General features: G+C 41.8%; 1 protein-coding gene across 2 annotated transcripts in view; it reads right to left on the bottom strand.

Moving 5' to 3' along the window:
• Positions 1-16,485, bottom strand: part of DYRK1A (dual specificity tyrosine phosphorylation regulated kinase 1A) — an 85,960-nt gene extending 69,475 nt beyond the window's left edge. The window contains exons 1-2 of one of the 2 annotated variants that reach the window (XM_086765389.1): positions 16,066-16,485; positions 15,366-15,827 (exon numbers count right to left, since the gene is read on the bottom strand). The gene's annotated coding sequence lies outside the window, so the exon portion shown is untranslated. The remainder of the gene's footprint in view (positions 1-15,365; positions 15,828-16,065) is intronic. The other variant, XM_086765397.1, reaches the window with a different exon arrangement.
• Between the last annotated feature and the right edge of the window lie 7,612 nt (positions 16,486-24,097).

Raw genomic sequence — 24,097 nt, 5'->3', positions numbered from 1 at the left:
TTGTCTCGTAAATCTTTGAAGGAGGAAACTACTGTAACTCTTGAATCATGCTGATGAGGTAATTTCCAATGCATACAACATCACAAGGCACTCCAAAACTATGGCAACATCTCCAAAGTAGAGCAACAAAAAAAATGCACAAATGAGTTTTCCCCTTCTTTGTTCCTTCAACGTAGTAAATAAATACATGAATAAATAAAGATTCCACATTTTCCTCACATCATTCACTCCATAACTACAGCCCTAACATTTCTCAGAATATAGATCACTGTCATCTCCAAAATTTTTTTAACAAAATATGAATCATTCTAACACAATATTTTTTAACTTAACATAATTCAACATTGGTTTAAGTTCCATCTGTAGTTCATTTACCATGGCCTTATTCCCCGGTTAAGGAATGACTGACCTAGAAAACTCTCATTGAAGGAGGAGATGAATTAATGAACTTCAGTAAATTTTCATATAATCTAGTGATAAAGTCAAAATATCATCTTTTTCAGATTTATAACTCTGAGGTTTTGTTTTATTACCTTGTTAGCCTCCATCCCTGTCATTAAGCATAATGTTAAAGCAAATCTTAGTATTTCCCAAAATATACCAAAAATACTACAGCAGAGATGGTAGGTTGCTAAATTTTTCTGAGTTTTAAATGGTTATATAATCCATTAAGAAGAATTCAAACACGCTATTCAAGTCATATATGCATGTGGATGCATTCACACACAGGGAGAAAAGCCAGTACAGACAGTGGATATACATCAATCAACAGAAGCTTTACCAGGGTACATTTATTCTCACACTGAACCGAGATTTCATCAAACATTCATGGCAGCTCTACACCTCTACAAATTATGGTTACAGGTAGCTCACTGGAGACTAGAACAATTATTCTGCCAGATAAAATAATTCCATTTTCTGCTATAAGTAAAAACAAAAAAACACACACACACAAAAAAAAACCTGGACCAAAAAAACAACAGCATTAGGCCCAGAACATACTCATCATAATCAAGTATGACCTTCTACACAACTTTTTTAGAATTACGTCCAGTAATTCCTCATCAAGCCTTCATCAGTGTATGGAATACCCCACACAAAGATCTAATCATTCAAAAGTCCTCAGAGATGAAGAAACCAGGACACTCTTTGGCAATCCATTCCATTTGAGGAATCACCATTAAAACTGTATTTCCTGCTTATCAATATAGGAGACAAGGACTTTCTGGTGTGGAAAAGGTTTTACAAATCCAACAAGAGGTTGCAGATACCCTGCCATAAGACAACTCAATTTGAATTTGACAGCCAACAGTTCAAACTTACAATCATGTTTACAAGTTACCTTTTGTCAGCTAATCCTCAGTAACTCACCACATATCTACCTACCTACACACACACCTTTTTAGCCCAAAACAAATGTGAGAGACTTTGCTTTTACTCAGAAAATAGAAAAAGAAGGTTAAGGCTAAGGATGAAGTAGCACATGATTACTAAGCCAATCTAATCGTTTGCTGCTACCAAAAAAAAAAGAAAAAAGAAAAAAAGGGGGGGGGGCAGGGAGGAGGCGCCGTTCTGCCCACATTCATGCCTTTCCTAGTCCTTACTGCTCTAGCAGTAATTGACCTAAAAGAAAACCAACTTTGTTCAGGTTCACTTATTGGCCTTCTCTCATACACAGACGATGCCAAATTATTTGAATAAATATGCCTCTTTTTTTGATGTACTAAAGGTTTAAAGAACTTGGGAGAATTTTTTTTTTTTTTTAATAACTGTTATATTATGGTCCTGAGAGTATTGTTCATGCTTAGTCTGTCAACTTGGGATAATATTCTTTTGAGTCTCTTTTTGAGTAGAGTCACTATGGAGATGTATGGAATTCATTTTTGAATATTCTCTGATGGCAGTCATAAAACAAAAGTCTAAAAGACATCTCTCACTGAGATAAAAGCTCAGTAAAATTCCCTCTAACAGAGGCCTTTCAGATTAATTTTGTCTAACTAGACTTTTATGAGGCCAAACAGGAAAACCTAAACCTTTGGGACAGTTTATATGAATTTAATCAACTCCTGCATCCAAATACTGGGTATAAACTGATCAATCTAATGCTCCCCAACTTATTTGTCATTTGTTCAAGAAACAGACATTGCACCACAACTTTGACAAAATTATCCATTTAAGTAATTGGAGGACGTGCTAAGATTATACAACTTTCTGATTACTTAATAGTATCTCTGCCAGTCTCAGAAGTTGCTAAGGTAAGGTTCTGACCAGAGGAGTATGGCTTCCCATAGTATTTTTTTCCTAATAAAAATAAGGCAGGTTGCAGGAAGTAAATGAGGACAAATTAGAAAAAGAAAAAAAGAAAAAAAAGAAAAAAAAAAAAAAAAAAGGTAGGCCTTTAAATCCTGACCTTACAGACCTCCAAACAGTACTCAAGATCACTATGTCTGAGGTACCCAGGAAATAAGAAGGCAAGAAAATCCTTAGTGTCCCACTGAAGTCCTTGCAGACTACCAAGAACAGCTAGCTAGATGGAAAGACTCCAAAACAAAGCCACTTTTCCAGTAGATGTTTTTCTTTAATAGTCTACTAATGTTACTGAACTGGTGTATTTCATGTAATGATGTGCAGTACTTTTTTAAGAAAGATTGTTTTAAAAGGTAGCTTTTGATATAGACCTGCTCTTTTTCCCATTTTGTGAAAAAGCTAAACAAGAAGGTCCTAAGTGTGATCAGACATACTCCATGGATGATGATGCCACAGCAGAGGTATCCTTAGGAAGAATACAATTTTTCTGGACACATCTGAAAAAGTAGAGCAGTATATGAAATTGCATGGGCATAGCAAAACAAATAAGAACAGCAAGATTCAGAGCTCATACCAGGTGCACCAAATGGACCAACTGCAGCCTAAAAGACTCCCCTCTGTAGCTCTTCATATGACCAGTTTCCAGCGCAAGGCAAAAAAAGAAACACTGAACATGACAACGTAGCTATCAAGATGGTCTCAACAGAGAACTCTGTCCCAATTCATAACAGCATATACTACACTGATATGTTCCTTTCCAACATAAGTAAGAAATAGTAAAGGCTTCAAAACAGGAACTTCCCTCTTCCCAGCACTTTTTTAAAAAAATAAAAAACAAGAAAGCACTACCTTTGGAAATAAACCAGAACTCCACACTGTTAATTTGAGACTGTACTTGAATTGAACATAAAGGAGACATAATAGCTTCAGAGCTCAAGAGAAAGAGATCTATATGTAATTAAGTGGTGCAACACTGAATCTATCTGAGACAAGATGGATCCCCTCACTGATCTAGCAGCCAAAGCCTACTCTCCCTTTTTTGCTCAGAGATATTTTTATTCAAAATATTTCAGGTTAGCTTCATACTGGATTGACAGGAATTACTAGAAAGCATGGAGACGTTCTTCATGGTGCCTCTGTGTTTAGGAAAGAACAAGAAACATGCTAACCTATACAGATTATATCTACCACAGACACTGCCAGGAGACACTGAGCAGTCTTCGTTCCTTTCCTGAATGGGTCAAGGAGATGGATGACATCCTGAAAGGCAACAAAGACAGCCAAAGTGGGAAGTTCTGAAATGCAGAATAGTCAACCCAAAGCAAGTTAGGGAAAAAAGAGAAACAAGGCTTTATGAAAAGTGCAACGGATTGCTGAAGAAGGGGATGGGAACAGGGAAAGACAGGCACTAAACATCAAAGTAGCCAAATAATTATTTGACTAAGGAACCTCAACTACTCCTAGAAACTGAGCAATGCCATACTGTTTATCTAAAGCCAAAAGCCCTTAGCCATTAAAAAAATGCATAGAACAACCATGATGAACAAAGTTTACTGAAGAGCAGACTGCAACAAGACCCAAAGCAGAAGAGACGATGGATTGGATTGGGAAAAAAATCAGACAAGCCACTGAAGAGATACAGCATTTATGAGTAATACTTTTATCTATTAACCAAGAAGGAACCAACTGAATAACTACTGTAATTCAAAACAGTATTTGTCCTATTAGTATGTACATCCTAATAGCAGGCTGCTTGACAACTTGACCGAGAGCAGCTGGCCTAATGGAATAAAAATCTGCAAGCTCAGAGAGTGGTATGTTTAGGTACACCCTCATGTAAGAGAGCAAAAGTTAAGATGTTGTCCATCACATTTTGCTTGGAGGAAGCATGCCTTGCAAGGTACTTAAGGTGCTCCTGCCCTCAGTCTACCCAAAGGCTTAGAGAAGCAAAGGAGATGGGCAGAAACATTCCATTGCTTTTTTCCTGCTATAAAGAGCAAGTGCATTGTCTAATCTTCCACGTTTTTATTTGAAGTCACTTTGGATTATTAAAATATGGATGAATATTAAAATACAGATGAATTCAGACCTTAAGGAATCAGCACTCCAGTCTACTTTCTCAACTAATAGGTAAATAGTTATCAACAAAATTTAAGTAACTTGAACAAAAATACTATGTATACATGGAAGTGAAACCACAGCATAATCCCAGCAGTCACTTATTCAGGAGGAGAAGCAAGCATGGGATCTCCAAAAGAGTTGTTTGTTTGGTTTTTTTAACATAACCCGTCTGGCTGATGATTATGTTAAAACCAGGCTATCAAGAGAAATATTTTTTCCTGTCTCCCTTTGTACAGCAGAAACAAGTAAACTGAGCATCTTTACTCTGCAATTTAGCTTCTGGTATCAATAAGCTATCCTCACATCTTATAAAAAGACAGCCAGAAAATACCTTTTACAAGAATATTAACTTTAGAAACTTCAATTCATTTTTCAGTTTGTCCAAATAGGAACAACATATATTTTGTGTGCACATATCTATCTTAAGGCAATATAGAATTCAAGTAAAGATTTCAGAAGTGCATGAGATTGAGAAGAAATCTATATATTGCATTGTTTTGTGGTTATGTTTGGGGGGAGGAACAGAAAATTAAAAAATTGGAGTTTCTGAAGAGATTTCAGTCTTTAAAACTTGGCTACTTTTTTCCCCTCAAAAGCACTGTTCTTACAGGGGGGAAGAGGAAGCAAGAACAAGCGAGGAAGAATAAGCAGGAGTAAACAGAGAACAAGCAGGGGACAAAGCAAGAGAGAAAAAAAGAGACGCTGGAGAGACCAAGCACTAGAAAGGACATGGCAGAAAACAGGCATAAGCAGAAGCTAGAAATTGTAAAAAAGAGTAAGCGAGAGTGAGGAAGAACTAGAGGAGAGCACAAGTGAAAAGAGCGCAAGAAAGCAGAGATTCATCAGGAGTAACGAGGAGAGTTAGAAAGCAAGCAGGAGAGTTGGCGAGAGAACTCCTTATCAAGTAGCACTGTGGTCGTGCACGTTAAGAGTGCACATAAGCAGGACAGCATCAGAGTGGGAACATTACAGAGGGAATAAGTACGCACAGAAGTTCAAGACAGCAACCAAAAGGCTGAGGCAGAGCAAGGGTTGGGGGGCAGAGACAGAGAGAGAGACTGACAGGGGAGTGATTTACTACAGGAGGGGTGGCAAAAATTCCTCAGAATTATGTTCTCCATTAAGTAACACTGCTATCAGAGCCAGTTAACCAACCCCTGCCTCTTCTAGGCACCCTGTTCTTGTCCACCCACACAACCCATTCCATTATCTTGTCAAATGTCTGAGCAGCAGCACAGTGTACCGGGTCTGGGAACCAATCTGACTGAAAAGTAACCTGATTCTCCACCCCCACACACACTCAAATGTTATATATATAAAATTATGTATTTCAGCCAACTCCGTTTCCAAGTCTGATTCACTGGTTGGTCTTACAAACAGCTGTGCCAACACAAAGCAGGTGGGAACAACCAGCCAGAATCTGGAGAGAAGAGGAGCTGCTTGAGCTGTAACTGCCTTCAAAGAACTCCTTGTTGCGCACTTTGCCTTAGAACAAGTCTTTCAACAATTTCCCTCAAAGTGCTTCAGTGGCTCTGTATCTTGCAGCATGAACTTCACATCAGTTTGCTAATACTTACACTGTAAAACAAACTCATATAACGTCATCAGATTAAATACTGTGCATGTCCCACACTCGTCATAGATGAGATATGAAAACAATGCATTGTTGCTTTTTATCTTTTTGCTTCTTTTTTATCAATCAATTAAAATTTGGCACAGGTACAGTTTCAGGGAGAGCAAAATAATTTTCACTACCCCACAAAAACATACACAGATTTGGGTGGGTGGAAGGAGAAAATGGTTTAGGGTAGAAGGAAACAGTGGAGAAAATCAATGTTGCTTGTGTTTTTCTCAGAATATACTGGTTTTTGCTGTGCTGCCCTTCAGCACTCTCTCAGCATTGCAATTATGTACCAGCCTACAGTCTTATCTCATGCTATGAAATGCAATTGATCTGGATGAAAAAGAGATTATGAAGTCTTCTCCAATCTCCCCCGAATTTAAGAAGGTAAAGTAGCAGAAGACCAATAGTTTCAATGTTTACTCATCAGCTTCTGTCAATCTGCTTCCCTTCACTGCCACTATTACCGAGCAACATCTCAAGACTCTGTGACAAGTCTGATCAGCTGAAACTCGAACATAGAATATTATTGTAGAAGAGTCACATTCAAGACATTTAGCCATTTTTCCCTCGTGAAAGTCAACCAAACCAAAGCACACAGAAGTAAGATTTACACGCCCAGTATACACTTGCACAGGTAATGCACTGTTCCTCGAACTGTTCACTCTCAAGTGACTGACCCTTAAGACTGAAAACTCAGCCCTGCTAGATCAGGTAGGAGAGGTAGGGTCTTCTATACTAATAAGATGGAGATGTTTCAATCATACAAACTAAGCAAATACCATATATGACTCTCTCTCTTTCCATGTGAAAAAAAGTTTTACAAATGCCATAAAATCAGAGACTAAGTTAAGAAACGTTTAAGGCAGGCGTGATGCACAATTCTGTCTCTTTTATATGTTTTGCAACACAATCTTTACTTACACAGTCAAATGCTGGTTTATTCATTTAACAGATGCTTATCATGTATATCAGGAGGATAGCATATAGAAAACAAAGCTATACAGTAAATGCCAGCTATACTATAAATTATACTATTTACTGGAATACTCCATCAGCTCTTTCTGAGATCAAGGAAGGTATTTCGAACGCAGAAAGACACTGCAAGTAAAAAATGTTTGTTTTTTTTTTTTCTTTAAAGACAACTCCCTTTGGGAAAAATGAACTTGAACTCTAATTCTTCCAAACAAATTTACAAAGAAATTCTAATGTCCTTCAGCAAACCTCTATCTGGATATGCTGAGTCACTCTCCAACCTTAAGAGACTGCTTCTCCTGAGTTATAAAGCACTCAGAACACAAACTCAAGTCAAATGCAACTGCAAATACACAGCATCCTGCTATTAAGACGTAAGACACCTAAACCCTTAACCTCAGTTCTGCCCATTGCGTCACTGTGTAACTTCGGGCAAGTCACTTCACCTTTTTTGCTTTCATTCCCCTTGTAAAAAGCAGCTTAGTTACATGTATTTATCTCCTTCTAGCAAAGCAAAAACTGCTGTGTGTATAGAAGTAACATGAAGTTAAGTGCTGTACAAAACATCTAAGATCTCTAGATGCACACTAAGTAAAGGGGCACTAGGTACTGCTTTCAAACCTACATTTAGAAATTGTCAACAATTCTAATGGTTCCTTACCCAAGAAAAGCATTACATAAGGTTCTAGTCTCCATCACATGAAGCAAACCCGATCTTGATTCAAGAACGACGACAACGTTATCAACGTTGTAAATGTTACCATCAAACACTAAGGTAAGGCAGTCGAGTACATATACTCCAATCTGTTTCCACACGTCCAACTGGATTTCTCAAGGTTTCAAAACTAAATTTTAAAATGTCCATGCTGTGAACATGACTGGTTAATTTAACTCTATAGAAATAAGTAAAGGAATGTTTTGATGGGTAAAAAACTGAAACCAGATAGTTCAACCAGGCCAAGTGCAAGGTCCTGCACCTGAGTCATGGCAATCCCAGGCACAAATACAGGCTGGGCGGGGAATGGATCGAGAGCAGCCCTGAGGAGAAGGACTTGGGAGTGCTGGTGGACGAGAAGCTCAACAGGAGCCCGCAATGCGCCCTCGCGGCCCAGAAGGCCAACCGCATCCTGGGCTGCACCAAGAGGAGCATGGCCAGCAGGTCGAGGGAGGTGATTCTGCCCCTCTACTCTGCCCTGGTGAGACCCCACCTGGAGTACTGCGTCCAGTTCTGGAGCCCCCAACATAAGAAGGACATGGACCAGTTGGAAAGGGTCCAGAGGAGGGCCACAAAGATGATCAGAGGGCTGGAGCACACTTCCTATGAGGACAGGCTGAGAGAGTTGGGGCTGTTCAGCCTGGAGAAGAGGAGGCTTCAGAGAGACCTTACAGCAGTCTTCCAGTACCTCAAGGGGGCCTACAAGAAAGATGGGGAGAGGCTCTTCAGTAGGGCCTGTTGTGACAGGACTAGGGGTAATGGTTCTAAAACAGAGAGAGGTAGATTTAGATTGAATATTAGGAAAAATTTTTTTACAGTGAGGGTTGTGGAAAACTGGAACAGGTTGTCCAGAGAGGTGGCGGAAGCCCCATCCCTGGAAACATTCAAGGCCAGGTTGGATGAGGCTCTGAGCAACTTGATCTAGTCGGGCACGTCCCTGCTCCTTGCAGGGGGGCTAGACTAGATGACTTTTGAAGGTCCCTTCCAACCCTAACCATTCTATGATTCTATGATTCTACATGGACACTGCGAACTGCAAACCGTGATTGCATGCTGCGTAAAATACACAGGTGAAAATATCCCCGAACAAATCCTACAAAGACAGGAGATAAACCCTCTTGTAAAGACCATATCAGATATCATTAATGATTCCCATTCACGCCTTCAGATTATTCGGTTTTAGACCTTCTATCATTAAGCTTTTGTACAACAAAAGACTATCAAATTACAATAACTCACAACCCTTTTTGTTTACTAAAAGAAAAAAAACAAACCACAAACATGTATGTATTTACACAGTGCCATAACAAAAATGCTATATAGGAGAACATTAGGAATGAATGGGTATGCATCTCAAAGTCATGAAATTCTAATTAAATGGAGAAAGAAATAATACTTACTTCATGTTGTACAGCACAAAATGAAAATCAGATCCCAGCTAAAGTCTCTAAGTAGGACAAAAATGCAAAACCAAGCAATTTTTAACTATGTCCTTACAATACAAACTTCAACTATTGTTTATAACACAGTATCATATATATTCTTTCCACTCAGCCTTCAACATAAATGAATCATTTATGATGCTGTCTCTAGCAGGCATAGTTCACAGAAGACATTAATTCACTTAGAAACTAAGCCTGTAAAACACAGTATGTATTAAAAGTAATAAACCACCAGGAGCAGTTTGAGGAGCTACAGGAGTCATTAAAAATGAAGCTGGAGTAACTGTACAGTTAACCGACCTCTCCCTAGAACTGCACCTACTAGTGCTTCTGATTTTTGGGGAAAGGAAAGTGTAATCTAAGTTTGTAGCCTTAGCATGTATAGAACTTTTACTTCAGCAAAAAATCTCATTTCCGTGGGAAAGACATAGACAGACATCTGCAATCATGTACATGTTCAGCATTTGCAGTAATGCTCATTTTCCTGCACAGGGTCTGCCATAAAAATCTCAGCTTCTGAAGGCACACTATGACATTGACAAGAAAGTCAATCTAAATACAAGAACACTGAATTCTAAGCTTATGAACATCTGATTGTGGTGGAAAATGTACATTCAGCTGTGTTATTCCACAATTATGACCCAGTATTTGTAATATTTATGAGTAACTTCTAAAGAAAAGGGAAACTGCCAAGATCTTCATGCAACAATCACTTCTTGTAACATTAACAAAGATATCAATATATTTCAAACACTAACCTGCAATTTTTGGCATGCTATTAAATTAATACCTACTTATGCACAAGTTAGGAAGAATAACAACAAAGAAGCCAGAATGACGCGTGATCCGGGAAAGTTACTAAGCTTCTAATATCAATCAGACTTTGAAAGAGTGTATTAGAAACCGATTTGTCTGTCATCATACATGTAACCTATATGTATTTCATGTGTAAGTCCTGTTAAAATTATATTTAAAAAACAAGAGCATAAATGGTTATACATTTATAAGTAGGGAAAAAAAGCTCTATTTACAACTGAGCAGACCAAACAGGGATCAGGGTAGGAAATTCAGTGTTCAGAACTGAATAAATACTAACACATTAACTTCCCTACCTGACAATATTCTTTTTTCCTCTTTTTATCCCTTCCTTCAGTTTAAACAGTGAACTGACAGCATGGACACAAAACTATTTCCTCTAAAAAAGAAGTGGATGCAATATGTTCTGACCGGCTCCTCAGTGACAAGTCCACTGTTACTGCAAAGTAAATGAGAAATTATTAGGAATTTACAGAGTTCACAGGAACACAAATTAAGATTTGTGTACATATAGGTAAACAAGATTCTGAATGAACAAAAATGTTAGCTACCTCTGCTTGAAGCCAGGAAGCCAAAAAACAATGAACAACAGGTTTTTGGGACACTAGGATCAAAAAGTTTCACTGGCAAGTTCGATTTAATCATTAAAATGTATTTAAGTATGACTGTGCCAACCAGTCATTCTACTAGTTCAATTTTTTTCAGTAACTCAAACTTCACCCTAATTTTTTTCAATTGAATTTTGAAAGAATAACTCTACTATCAGAAATCAATTTGTACGTTTCCACTCCTACTTCACCATCCAAGCAGTTATTAAAATGAAAGAGGAAATTTTTCAACACATAGATGTATTAATATATTATTAACTATTCCTTTAACTGACTCAAAACACAGTCTGTTTTTATTTGCCTCTGGGGAAAAGACAAAGGGGAAAAAATAGACATTTTTTTAATGTTATGTAACACATAAATTGAAAGCTTGGTTTCTCACAGCTGGAACAAAACTGCCTCTTAATGGAGTTAATTTCACTTTCATTTACACAGTTTCACTTTCAGGTACTTAATTCTACTCATACCCTGGAAACTTTGCAAGGAGTACGTTTATAAATAAGTGCTAGCTTATGTTAATGTTTAATTACAGAAACATTTTCACTGCTTTTAAGATATGTTATATTCAGAGCTGAAATTAAACTGATTATGTCTTCATAAAAGGTAACTGAAATAGCTACTATCTAGACCTCAGAGGCTTCAGAGTATTCACGGAGTATGCACGGACATAAGAAGAGCTGACTGGGAACTACCTTCCACATTTCCTTAACCCTTCAGCGGGTATTCTCCCTGTTAATCATAAGGACAGGACACTTTGGAATGAATGAGGATATGGTAACATCAGTACCTTTCCTATTGAGCCACCCCATCTGCAACCTTTTCAACTGCGGAAAAACTTGCCTACCTTTTACAGATTGGGGAAGAGAAGGAAGGAAAAAAAAGGAGGGGAAGTGAGAGAGGAGAAAGGAAACCTTATGAAGACAATGGGACTTAGCCTGTCTCATCATTGTGTGCTTCCTAGTCAAAAAGGAGCTCCTTTTTTGATCTGTGCTCTCAGACAAGTAAGCCATAATTAAGCACTCACAGATACTGGACAAAACTCATATATATGAGTACTAGGGGAAATGGAGCTGAACTCCAAATAAAGCTGGGGTAAGTATGAACTAGAGACCTATTGCAAAGTAATTAAATACATTTGTACTAGTAAAACTAGTTGAGCTATTTTTCAGTCACACTTGGATAAAACAGAATCAAACACAGAATTTTACCTTCCTTTCCCATAAGGGAAAAAGATAACCAATGGATATAAATTACAAACTGTTCCATTAATTGTTACTTGCAACTAATGGTTAGGTCACTGCAATTCTATTGGTATATCGTGTAATCTTGAAGAGAGAGTACTAGGTAACTGTACACACAGAATATGTCTTTCTGGAAGTAACAATTGTTTCTAATTATCAGAAGTTTCTCCAGTGTTTTTAAACTATCAGCAGACTACAGTTCCCATAACTCTCCTCTTGAAGGACCCATGGAAGTGAGGAAGGAAAAGGAGCGTATTCCCCTTCTCAGAATGTCTTTTCTACTTTTTTCTCTACTCGTAAGCTTACAAGAAAGGCATGTCTGCTCAAAGGTTTTTTGTATTATTTCAAACAGTCTTAGAGCAAAGAAGTCTCACTGCATAAATGCATCAAGTCTTTCAGACTTCTTAAAGTCTAATTAGTAAAAAGTTATTACATACTTTTTTAAAAAAGATGCTTCTTATCAAATTCTAAAAAAAAAAAAAAAAAAAGAGATGAAACTGTAAACTTAACAAGTAATCTATTGTCCTCAGTTATAAAGACAAAAGCAGCAGCTCTCTGTAAATAATCCTATTCTACAATAGATCTATTTACAAAAGGATTTCAGAAGTTATACAAGTCTCCCATACTCCCATAAAACAAAGATATCAGAAAGTTTTTTACTTCACTTTGGAGAACAGTTCTCCAACTGGCATTAAAAATTACCATTGAAAGACTAAACATATGCCAGCCTTCAATTCTTACTCAAAAACAGAAGCTGTAACAACAACTTTCAACCTACAGTCACATAGCCATGGTTAAAAACACCTGAAATAAAGGTTTTAAGAGGAATGCTGAAAAGAGAATCTAATTATAGCAATAAAATTGCCTCTTTGGTAAGACTACATTTGAGTCTTCACAACCCATTTCAGTTCAGATGAAACTCTAAAATGCTATCATAGCAAATAAAGGTACAGTTTTTCATGTGTTTAACTAGTCTTTTCACATACCACCATATGACCAGGTGGTACAGTTTCAAACACGTTAGCATAAACTAAAAGGGACTTTTTCATTTTATGTTAAGGTGTTGACTGATTTGAATGAAAATGACAAAAATATCACAGTAAGTCCATGAAGGCAAAGCCTAGTAATACAGTTAACCTAGACACATTTCCTTGCAAGGCCCTATCAGATTTAAGATTCTAAAATGCGGTACATATGTTAGCAAATATGTCCTAATTAAACTTAACTTTAAAAGGTTAGACAAGGCACAGAGTTTTTACTAGATAACAGTATAAAACCTGGATTTCTACTTTGTTTAAACTACCAATCAGTTTGTTAGAAGTCATTTGTGGTCATCAAATGTCAATTCCCAGTCTTCGCAAAACCTATGTACTTTAAAAAATCATAAATTCCTGATGACTACCTCATTATTTCACACAACCAAGAGAATACTATCCATATAGTGACACTGAAATAGAGAACTCTTGGCTGCTATTAGGTAAAATTATCCTTGTTGCAGCTTCTCTGTCACTGTCCAACATAGGGGAGGGGACTCCAATGACAAGTTCTAAATCCACCCAAGTACTGATTCAGGAACTGTAACATTGCTGCTCATGTAACAGACTGTCTTTCTTACCTATTTGCCTGGAAACAATATTAAACTACTGTCACATGTAAATGCGTACACAATAATTTAACAGAAGGAGTTGCCGTCTTTTCTTCATTTAAGATGACTGTGCTCTTTATTCAGGTCAGAACAAGATACACTTGCTTTACTCAAAGAATATTCAAAACCTATGAATTAAACTTGATAAGTTTCATAAACTTTAATAGAATTTTTAATTCACAGCAAAAAATGTACATTTAACACATCACACATATATTCTACTTCAGACTGCAAATAAAAACACTCTAGTTCTAAGCAACTCATATAAGCCAAAAACATGAAGCGTAGCCTACAAAAAGTCTATATATACACATATCAAGTTCATCAAATACATATAAATAACAGTTAACAAATACTAGCTCACAGAGTTATTTTCAGTGTTATTATTCTAATTGTATAAAGTATAATTAATTTTCCAAAAATATCCAACCTACAGAGGCTGGGGAGAGGGCCATGTGGAGAATAAGAGAAACAAGTTTACCAAAACTGTTTAGGGCTACAGACTATTCCAATGAGGTATGTTAAATCCTGCTTGGTTACAGCCAGATAATTAAACATTACTACACACAAAACCAGATATCATTGACATTTTCTTCAGCTCCACACACCTATTCTTAAGAAAAGGAGAATAAAATACCAACATGATAATAAAACTAGTTGTTAACTTCTGCTTATCTAGATCTCCCTGTGATACTACATCCATGAAAGTGTGACTATATACCGCTACTGGCAAAAGTTAACAGCACACTCTCATTCGGATTAAAACAGTAGGTTGTCAAAAACATGCTTGTTGATTTATTTTGTAGTCACATATTCTGTCTTTGTTAATCTTAAAGAACAATGAATGTTTATTTCCCGTGATGACTGTGGAGTAATAGGAGAACTAAGTAACAGCAGCAATCTAGACACATGATCAAAGAACCCCTACATAGTCTTTGGACAGACTAAACTGAAAACTTCAAAGTTGACTGAGATTGAAAAATGCACCAATTTCGAAATTTCAAATTACAGTACTTTTAATTGTGTTTTCTGATTTTGTGGTGGCGGGAGGGAATGCCACTCCAGAGAAGGAGCACCCTATGTATCGGATGAGGTCTCCAATTTCTTCAGCAACACAAAGCTAAATTCATAAAAGACTGCAGCCAGCTATTAAAATACAGAAGCGCCTGTGTGTCCCTGCGTCTATTCCCAATGGCTTCTCCCTCCTCTTCCCCACCCCATCCCCCGCCCAGATGACAGTCATCTCGCACAGGTACTCCTTCTACATCGGCCTCCAACTTCCCCACCTACCTACCACACAACTCCCTCAGCCGGGTGCAGGCAGGGGCACCTAAAGCCTCCACCACAACAGGTGCCTGCTCAGCTGATGTTTCAACTCCTGACGCCCTCCTCGCCTCCCTCTCCCTGCTCCCAGACCGGGGCGAGACCTCGCACCCGCCCACCGCAGGGCGTTGCGCATAAGAGCGAGAGGATCCAGGCGAGCTCCCTTCCTCCATCGCCGGTCCCGCCGCCCCTTCTCGCCGCTCCGCTTCCCGACCCGGGAGCGACAGCCTCTCCCGGACGCCGAGGAGAAAAGGGCCGCAGAGGCCGCGGCCGCCGCTGCTGCCCCCCGGCCATGCCGGGCCTGCCCCAGAAGGGGGCGGCCGTAGGGAGGGCGGGGAAGAAGTCTCGGTCCAAAGCCCGGTACGGGTCCCGGCCCTGCCAGCTCCGGCCGGGGGCTCGGCGGGGCCCTCCGCTCTCCCCACCTCCTCTCTCTAAGATGGCAGCGGAGCTGCCCCCTGCGCTGCGCCCCCCTCGACCGCGCCGGGCCGGGAGGTGGCACCAGCTCGTCCCGCTGCGCAGCTCCCCGCCACCGGCTGAGGCGTCTCACTTACCCGTACGGGGGGCGGTGGGCCGTGCACTCCGGCCCGGCTTTTCTCCCGGTTGAGGCCTCTTCCCTCGGGCGGCGGGTGCGGGCAGGGCGAGGAGGGAGCGCTTACCCCGGCCTCAGCCAGGGGCCCCGGCGCGGCAGCGCCTCCCTCTTGTGCGCTCCGCAGTCCGGCCGCCCCGCCGCGCTCGGGCCCACACGGCTGGCGGCGGTGCCGGTGCCGCTCGGGGCGCGGAGGGCACCGGCCGCGGGGTCCGTCCGCTGCGCGCCTTCCTCTCTGGGCGGCGAAGAAGGCGGTGGGGGGGGCCCAGGCCGGCCCGGCGGGCGGATCCGCGGCGCTTCCTGGCCGGGCTGGATTTTCTATCGCTCACAAAATGGCGCGCGTTCCAAACCTGCGCAGCGCCCGGCGGCGGCAACGGCAGGGCCCGGCCTCACCTCACCTCGGCTCCGCGGCGGCGGTGGCGGCGGCCTGAGCCCCGGCCAAGCAGCGCGGGGACAGCGGCGGGCGGACGAGCGGGGGGAGGAGGAGGAGGAGGAGGAGGAGGAGAAGGAGGGGGTGGGGGGGAAGCGCAGCGCCGTACCGAGCCCCCGGGAACTCCTCGCTCCCTCCCTCCTTCCCTCCCCCGCCTGCCAGCCTCTACCTCCTCCCCCTCCCTCCCTCCCCGCCCGCTCCTCCTTCCCTCTCCCTCCCTCCCTCCCTCGCGAACCGGCTTCGCCGAGGCGCTGCGCCGCTCCCTTCCCGCACCGCACCGCTGCTGTTGCTGCCGCCGCCTCGAACCTGTCCTCGGCCGCCCGCGCGGGACGAACTTCTCGCGTGTCCCCGCCGGACCCTCGGGGGACGTTGTTGGTTTCTTTTTTTTTTTTTTTTTTTTTTGAGAGTGTTCTTTCGTTTTTCTTGTGCGATAACGTCTTTCGGGGTGGAGGTGGGAAGGAGGAGGGGGAAAAAAAATAAAACCCACGATTCAGGCGGGAAGAGGTGTTTTGTTTTTTTTTTTTTTTTAAAAAAAGGCTAACTGACAAAATGGCGACGGGGCGAGCCTGTTTCTATGGCAACTGTCAATCACGCGGCCCCGGCTGCCCCACCCCGGCCGGGTGGGAGACTGCGCTGACGTGGGGAGGGCGGGGAAGAGAGCGACGGGTGAAGGGCGGGCCCCGGTCGCCTGGGTAACCGGTGCCCCCCTTCCTCTCCCCGTCGCCCTCCGGCGTGTGACGATGTCCGCGCGGCCTCGCCGCTGCGGGCCGGGATGGCCCCGGGGCGTGGGGGAGGGGGAGGCAGCGGGGCGGGGCGGGGCAGGGCGGGAAGCCGGTAACGGCGCCGGGGGGAGGGGAGCGGCTGCCCTTGCCTCTGCCGCACGGTGGGCGCCCGGGAGGGGGCGGCCCGGCCTGCCCCGCCTTTACCGCCGGCCCGCAGGGCTGCGGCGGCGCCTTTCCCGGCCCGCAGGGGGCGCCGGCACCGCGGTGGCCGGGCCGGGTGGCGCTGGAGGCGGGCGGGGGGGAACGGGGCCCTCCGGCCGCCCGAGGCGAGGCCGAGCGGGATGCGTTTCCCGCGTCGCCTGCGGTGTGGGGAGGCCCCAGGAGGGTTTGGGGTTGTCGAAGGCCGCCCTCCGGAGCGGGGTGGTGTTTCAGGGGGACTGGGGTGGGCAGGCGTCCTCCTCTAGAAAATAAATAAATTCCCCCCCCCCAAAAAAAAGAGAAAAAAAAAAAAATAACACACCGCTAAGAAGTTGCCTCGTCTGGCAGGCACGGTGCGGGCGTGCTCTGTGAAGGGAGCCCCCGGTTGCTGAGGGAAGGCTCCTTTCCACCCGTAATTGCGGAGCGGAGTTGCAGTGTCGGTGCAGCTAGCCTAAATCTGTGACAGGGATTTTTAATTTTTTTTTTTTTTCTGGAATGCCCACAAAGATCAAAAAGTAGAGTATGGCCGTTATCTAATTCTTTAATTCTAATGTGATACTTTAATCTAGTCATTTTAGTTCACAGCCAGCCTCCTTGAAGAAATTAGGACATATTACTAACACTTGTTCCATTTGCTTTTCTTCCTATTTTAGTATTTTTAATCTCCACTTAAAAGGTGGAAATCAGCAGCCAAGGAGAGAGAGACAGGTGCAGCAACACCCAAAGCTGTAGGTCCCCCAAATAATCCAAGTAATGCTTGACAAATGCAGTATCACACACATTTCAACCAAGCTAAAATTCTGTTGCAGTTGGAAATAGCAGCCCGGAGTCCCTCCACCTCCAGCCATGCAGTCCCTCTGCCTCTTTTTTTCTACGTCAGCAGGAATGCTGGCACGGTCAAACTAACCGAAACACCCATCCAAAATAAAACATTCTCTGTATGGCTGGGAGAAATAGCAATGCACAGGAGACAGCAGGAACATGAGGCAGGGGAACTGAGGGACCACCCCATTGAGTAACAGCACGGTGTTAGGTTAGATTAAATCATCCGTGAAATTGCACCTTAAAGCCATGGTAGGTGTCTGGGAGGACCATGACTTAAGCAGTCATTTCTCATTCCCCTCAGCCCCAGAAAGACTGAGAGGTCACTTTGAGCTGCTGTTAACACTCTTCTCTTTGCCTTCCGGTATGACCAGAACACAGCTCTTACCCTGGGATGAGAAAAGCCAACATGCATGTTCTGCAGCATAACAAAGGCCCACAGGATCGCTTGCTTCTACCTCCCAAGTTAGTATCATCGCATTTTGGCCTAGGGTACTTGCACGCACGGTGTATTGCGTATCCAGAATATACAGAAAAGCGCACCCTGTCTTGCATATGCTCTGCCCAATTCAACGGAAAGGAAGGGCAGCTCTTCCCTCAGGGACAGTGGGGTCCATCTCTATGAGGATTTTGTAAACCTTGCTAAAATCTCTTTGCCATTCTGAGTGAATGATGATGTGTAATGGTGGAATAATTTCTCTGTTGCTCAATGTAGGTAACTATAAAGCTCATAGAAAGTTGTCACACTGTTCACTATATTAGAGTACATTACAGCATGTAACTTGTTGGGGTTTGGGGTTGTTTGGTTTTTTTTTGAGGACGTTTTTCTTTGCTAACACCTAAAAATATTAGAGTTTTCATAAGTTTGTGCATGTGCTTAGCAGTCCTCTACTTTTATTTTGCTGACTATACCCAAGCTTATGGTATGTGGCATCTTGGGCTGAGATAAAATGTCCTTTAAAAGGTGATGGCCTTTTTTAAAATTTTGGTTTCCAGCACAAACAACTAAATATTTTTGTCTTGTTAATATTATCTTGATAATAAATAACCTGTATAGTTGTTCTTTTGTACAACAGTGTTCTCTTAAATGTCCATCTCATTAAAAGTATGTATATACACTAAGATGGTCTACAGCATTTTCTGTTTAGGTCCTCAACAGCTGAATGTTGAAGCTGGTAATCATTAAAATTAAGGAACAAGGCCATTGCAAAGTGCAGGTCTACCGGAATCCTGCTCCAGGATTAGAGCTGTTGTCTGGATGGACTTGATCCTCTGTATGCGCTGGGAGGACAACTTGTGTCCTCTGCTGCCAGTAGGTTTAGGGCTAGGGTTAGGGATCTGAGCGTCTACCAGAATCCTGCCTCAGCTGCAAAGCTAGCACACAGGGTAGGAGCAGGACAGAGCTTTATCTTAGCACTGGGAGCTAGGAGTCCTCTTCTGTGCTGCAGATACGGCTAGGGTCTGCATCAAAAAACACCTGGAATAGGTTAGACAGTATTTCAGTGTCACACTTGAAAATATGAGTTTGCAGACATTCTTTACAAATTAGTAGACAGGCTCCTAAGAAATACTTGGTTTTCTCTCCCAAAGAGACTAACCCCCGAGAAAGCTGAATATTTTGGACCAAGAAGAACAACAATAAGCAGAAAGCTTGAGAAAAAAAATAAGAAAAAAAAATACATGAGAACAAAGCATGAGGAAAAAAAAATAGTGTATGTAGAAATAAGATTTAAGAGAGAAAATAGCATACAACAGACTATAGAAATAGAACAGATGTAAAAGAAACAACAAAACAGTATAAAACTTTTCTTAGTTCAGTAGGTATAAGGTGACATGACCACGTAACATTCAAAACATTAAATTACAGTATCTTAATGGGACAGAAATTTACTTTACAGTCAGCCTTGGTTGACTACTCTCCTGTCTATCTTTCAGTATGATTATGCTGGGAAATATAATCCTTCCTGTTTTCCTCTATTTTTGGTGTGCATTTATATCTATGCTGTCAAGAAAGTAGACTTAGGACCAGTGCAGAAATGGTTGTAATTGGAACTTAAAAAATCCAAGCGTTCCCAAAGCTGCAGGACTACCACTGAAAGTATGCTATAGAAACAAGGGTTTCTCACATGGACAGCTATTACTATTGGTACTAGGGGGAAAAAGACACACTTGGTCATCTAAGTGAACAACAACAGAATATGGCATGGCAGATGAATATAAAGTAATAAATAAATATGTCTGTGTTCCTCTTCACCCTGTTTTACCAAAGAAATAGATTAAAGACATCAACAAATCAGAGGGAATAGCTGAAAATCACATAACATTACTTTTACCCTTTGAGTCTTCTACCTAGAAAAGATGAAAAGGTAATTACTCATTAGGTCTGCTTGGTTTATAATTGTTTTCTTTAAAATTTCTGTTAGTGAAAGCTACAGTGCAAGAGACAGTACTGAAGTGGATGGACTATTGGTGTGCTAAATGTGGCACTTCTTACATCCACAGTGGCTACTTCTGCTCTTTTATTCTTTAGTTCATTTGTTTGTCTCCGATTATGGGCATAGTCTACAAGTCTGCATATGATGCCAGATTTACTTACCTGGGTTCCCAGATGTTGGAAGCAATAGGTAATTTCAGAACCTTCCTTACTTCCTGTCAAAGATTACCAGCACTTTGTAACTCTTGAGTTAGGAATGTCTACTCACATACCGAGTATTTTCAAATAGCTTTTTAGTTATTCAAACCAGGGTTCTGCCAGTCATAGACTTAAAGCAGTATAGTTGTGTAAATAGTCATTTTTGTGGCCTTCTGAGCACACATTATATCACTAACACTACCTCTACCATTTGGGGGATGAAGACATTTTCCTAATTAAGGGGCTAAGTACTTCCCAAGTCTGTGGACGCTGGTCGGTATCTTATCAGCTTAGTTCCATCTCCTCCTGCTTCAAACTACAGATACCAATTTTGTTGTTTCAACCACACAGTTGCCTGCTAGTGGAGTGTGACCATGGGTAATACATCCTGGTTTTTCCCTTTTCTATCTTCTTGCATCCTGGAAGTCTTCATCCTGTGATCCAAACCCTAAAAAGCCCTTGTAGCCAAGCAGTTTTTCCTTTGGAGTGTGTGTATTTCTATCTGAACTCCAGACTTCTTTTGCACCAGTCATGGGCACTCTGACCTTTCCAGGGCTTAAAGTTTGTGCTTTGAATAGATGTTTCAATCTAGAAGATTTGTTGTGCCAGTAGCAATTCAAATAATCCTTGGTATCCTGCACATCCTCTGCAAGAGTGGCCTTCTTAGGCCTGCAGACCCAGCTTAGATGATATCCAGAAAGGATTTCTTCGTAAGATTGAAAAAAGTTTATGGTGTCAACTGTTCTGTTAACTTGTGTTTCTCAGGAAAAGCCACCATATAGTTCAATCCCTTTGGTGCTAGGCCATGATCTGAAGTTAAGTCCCAAAAGAAGTTCTTCTGTCTGGGTTACATCATTAACACTTCAGAGAACGACATGGCAGCTCACAGACAGACTTAATTCTAAATCAAACCATCATCTGGAGTGAGCAGCTTGTGTTTCGCCTGTCAAAAAGGTGCTGCTAAGTAACTAATGTGGTCCATCTCTTTTTAGGCCAGAGAGGTTGCCATGGTAACCTATTCGAATGTAGATAGATATGCTTTTGAGTCATCACCAGAGCCTGGCTTTGATAGTACAAGGTTTGGATTGACAGCCAGTACTGCATATTGTGTAGGTTGGCACGCCTCTGGACCAGAAGGTCCTGGAATTGCTGCTGTTGCTGCCGGATGAGGCTTTCTATGGAAAAAAAAAATGTGCATCTCCCTAAGTTTTCTCTGATATTCTCTTGAATGCCAGTCATGTATTCCTTGGTGTTCTCACTGTATAAAAGAGGCAGGTTGAAGATTGCACTCCTAAGTATGACAAGTTCCTCACTCCAGTTTAAAACTCCTTCCCCAAAACAATAGAGTTTTTTGGGGAAGAAGCCTCTGGGAAAGAGGCTGTGTTACTTGTTTTAGGGGAAATGTATACTTAAAGTTGATCACAGAAGTCCTCCTGAAACCATTTTCCATGATGAATACATTTGTAGGAGTGCAGAACAGTTTTTGGTTAAAATCAGGCATCCAGAAGAATTGTGATTCTTTAAAACTTTTGCAAATCAAGTGCTACAATGTCAAGTATTTTCCATCTGAGAACTTCTCTACATCCTCAGTTTCCAGCTTCTAGAGGGATCTGTTTTCCCTGTGTTTGAAAAGATGAAAAAGACATTATGTTAATTTAATCATAAAGTTTCACTCAGGACTAGTACAACACATTTTATGTCTTTTTAAAATTTTGTATTTGGTTCTACTGGTTGTAACATAGCTAACTCAAATCTGCCTACACCTGTTCAAGGTAAAGCTTTTGCTTCGCTGTAGGAATTCCTGGAAAAGTCAAAAACTCTCCTCGTTACTGTTAAAATTATGTCCTTCATTGGCAGCCTCTTTTGAAGCTTATCCACTGATACAAAATACAATTTCCTTACTCTGTAATTGTGCAGGAGAACATATATCTTTGTTGGCTAAAATGAAAACTTTGTTCTTGATGTCAGGAGAAAGCTTCTTGTGCTCCACCCGGAGGGATATTGTCTATTAAATTCCAACACACAACATTGGCAGTATTCTAACTTCAGAAATCTGTTCATAAAGTTCTTAGAAGTATGTTTTGCTAGGTGCCTACATGACCATAAAACCTCCTGCTAGCTAATAAAAATAAATTGTGACAAGTTTTAAATTACATTTCTCTAAACTTGCTACTTACAGCATTTCACCATACTAAGACATCGTTCTTCACGCAGTAGAAGCAAGAATGCTTGGCTGTCTACTCCTTTTTCCTCTCAGATCCTCTATCCTTTCCCAGTCCAATATATTGTTTCAGGTTTTCAGATTCCCTTTGTACCTCAGAGACTGGACTACCCCAAAGCTTCAGCATGTGACCCCCCACTATCTGTTGAGCACAGCGGACTGTGAACTTTAACTTATTTGGGGTTACACATGTGCAGCTTGGCCAGTTAGCTGACCAAACAGAAGCGTTAACAGTTCAGCTTACCGTTCAGCTTTTCCCAAAGTGAGAAACGGCTAACTAATTAATCAGGCTCAACCCTCGACCTAGCCACCAATTTTCACAGATCTTCTTTGAACCTCTTTTATTCAACATCTCTGCCCAAGGTGGGTATGTCAAATCATGAGGTGGCCGATCACGACTAAGAGTTAAAAAACTATTACAAGAGATGGACTGAGGGTCTAATCAAGAAACAGACCACTCAGCCTTATGAAACTAGAATAAAAATGTTTCTTTCCAATATACATGTATAACAAATCAGCTGTGTGTACATTACCTTCCTATAATGTATATTTCAGACTCAGTTCCCGGGCCATCCACACTGTTGTGGCCCTCGAGTGTGTTCTGTGGCATCAGTAATGTAGGCTAATTGCTATGTGAGCCAGCACTCCTTTTTTTTTTTGTAGGGCATGCTTTTTAGGGGCCTGCAGTTTCACCTCCACGGGCTACTCCAGGGAACTGGCAAGGTAGGCAAGGTTGGGGCTGACCTTATGCTGAAAATGCCCCTGCCCACCTCATCATGATCACTACTGCATGCCAGCAGTACGGCCAACCAGGCCTGCGGTGTCAAGTCCCGCAGGGGCAGTCCTGCCAGAACGGAGCTACTAAAATAGCACGTCAGCTGCCGGGCAGGGTTTTTCTGCTAGTGTGAGGAGATCCCTTAAGTATTCCTGCTGTAGGTTCCCCAGGCTGCCTGTAACAGTCTGGAGAGGGCAGAATGCCACAAGCACCTGTGAAGGAAGCACACGTGTGGACACAAATCTGAAACCAGTGTGGGAAGAATAATGTCATATAAACAGTTTGGTACTAGCATGTCGGCCAGCCCGCTGTTCCTGTGGTTAAGTCAGGTCCCAGTTCCCTTTAGAGGATTAACAGAGAGGATGAGTCCAGAAGATCACTAGATGGTTTACAGCGTGTTAGGCTGGCTTGACTCTGTTGGACCTTACAGTTGTCCATCCCCATTCTTTCTAAAGAGGCTACAGGGCTATCTCTCTCCTAGTGTCAGCGTTAGTGACTTCCACCCCAAAGTCCCTTGTGCTGGGACTCTAATATTAAACTACCTGCCTGCTGAACTGTCAAGATGAATTTAAAAAAAAAAAAAACAAAACAAAACCCACATTGTAGAAGTGATGGCTTTCAGGTCTCACGAAATCAGAAAACCTTGCAAGGCGTCCACTCACCCCCAAATAAATTGGGATAATGCATCCTTTTCCTTTCTCAGCTGCAGTCAGAAGGTCTGATTGTTCATTTATTCAGCAGAGATACATTTGTGAAAAGACCTTAGCAAAAATGGCTTGAACCATCTCCAAATCAGTTCAGGAAATCCTGAGCTGGGCCAGATGCTTGCGTTTTGGCAACACTTGCTGGGCAAGAACTGGCCTATAAGCATTAGAGAACAGACAGTTGGATAGTGGT

The sequence above is a fragment of the Chlamydotis macqueenii genome, chromosome 1, assembly GCF_036417535.1.
Source record: "Chlamydotis macqueenii isolate bChlMac1 chromosome 1, bChlMac1.mat, whole genome shotgun sequence".
In the NCBI taxonomy this organism is placed as follows: Eukaryota; Metazoa; Chordata; class Aves; order Otidiformes; family Otididae; genus Chlamydotis; species Chlamydotis macqueenii.
Note: the sequence above shows the minus strand (reverse complement) of the source record. Positions and strands in the feature narration are given on the sequence as shown.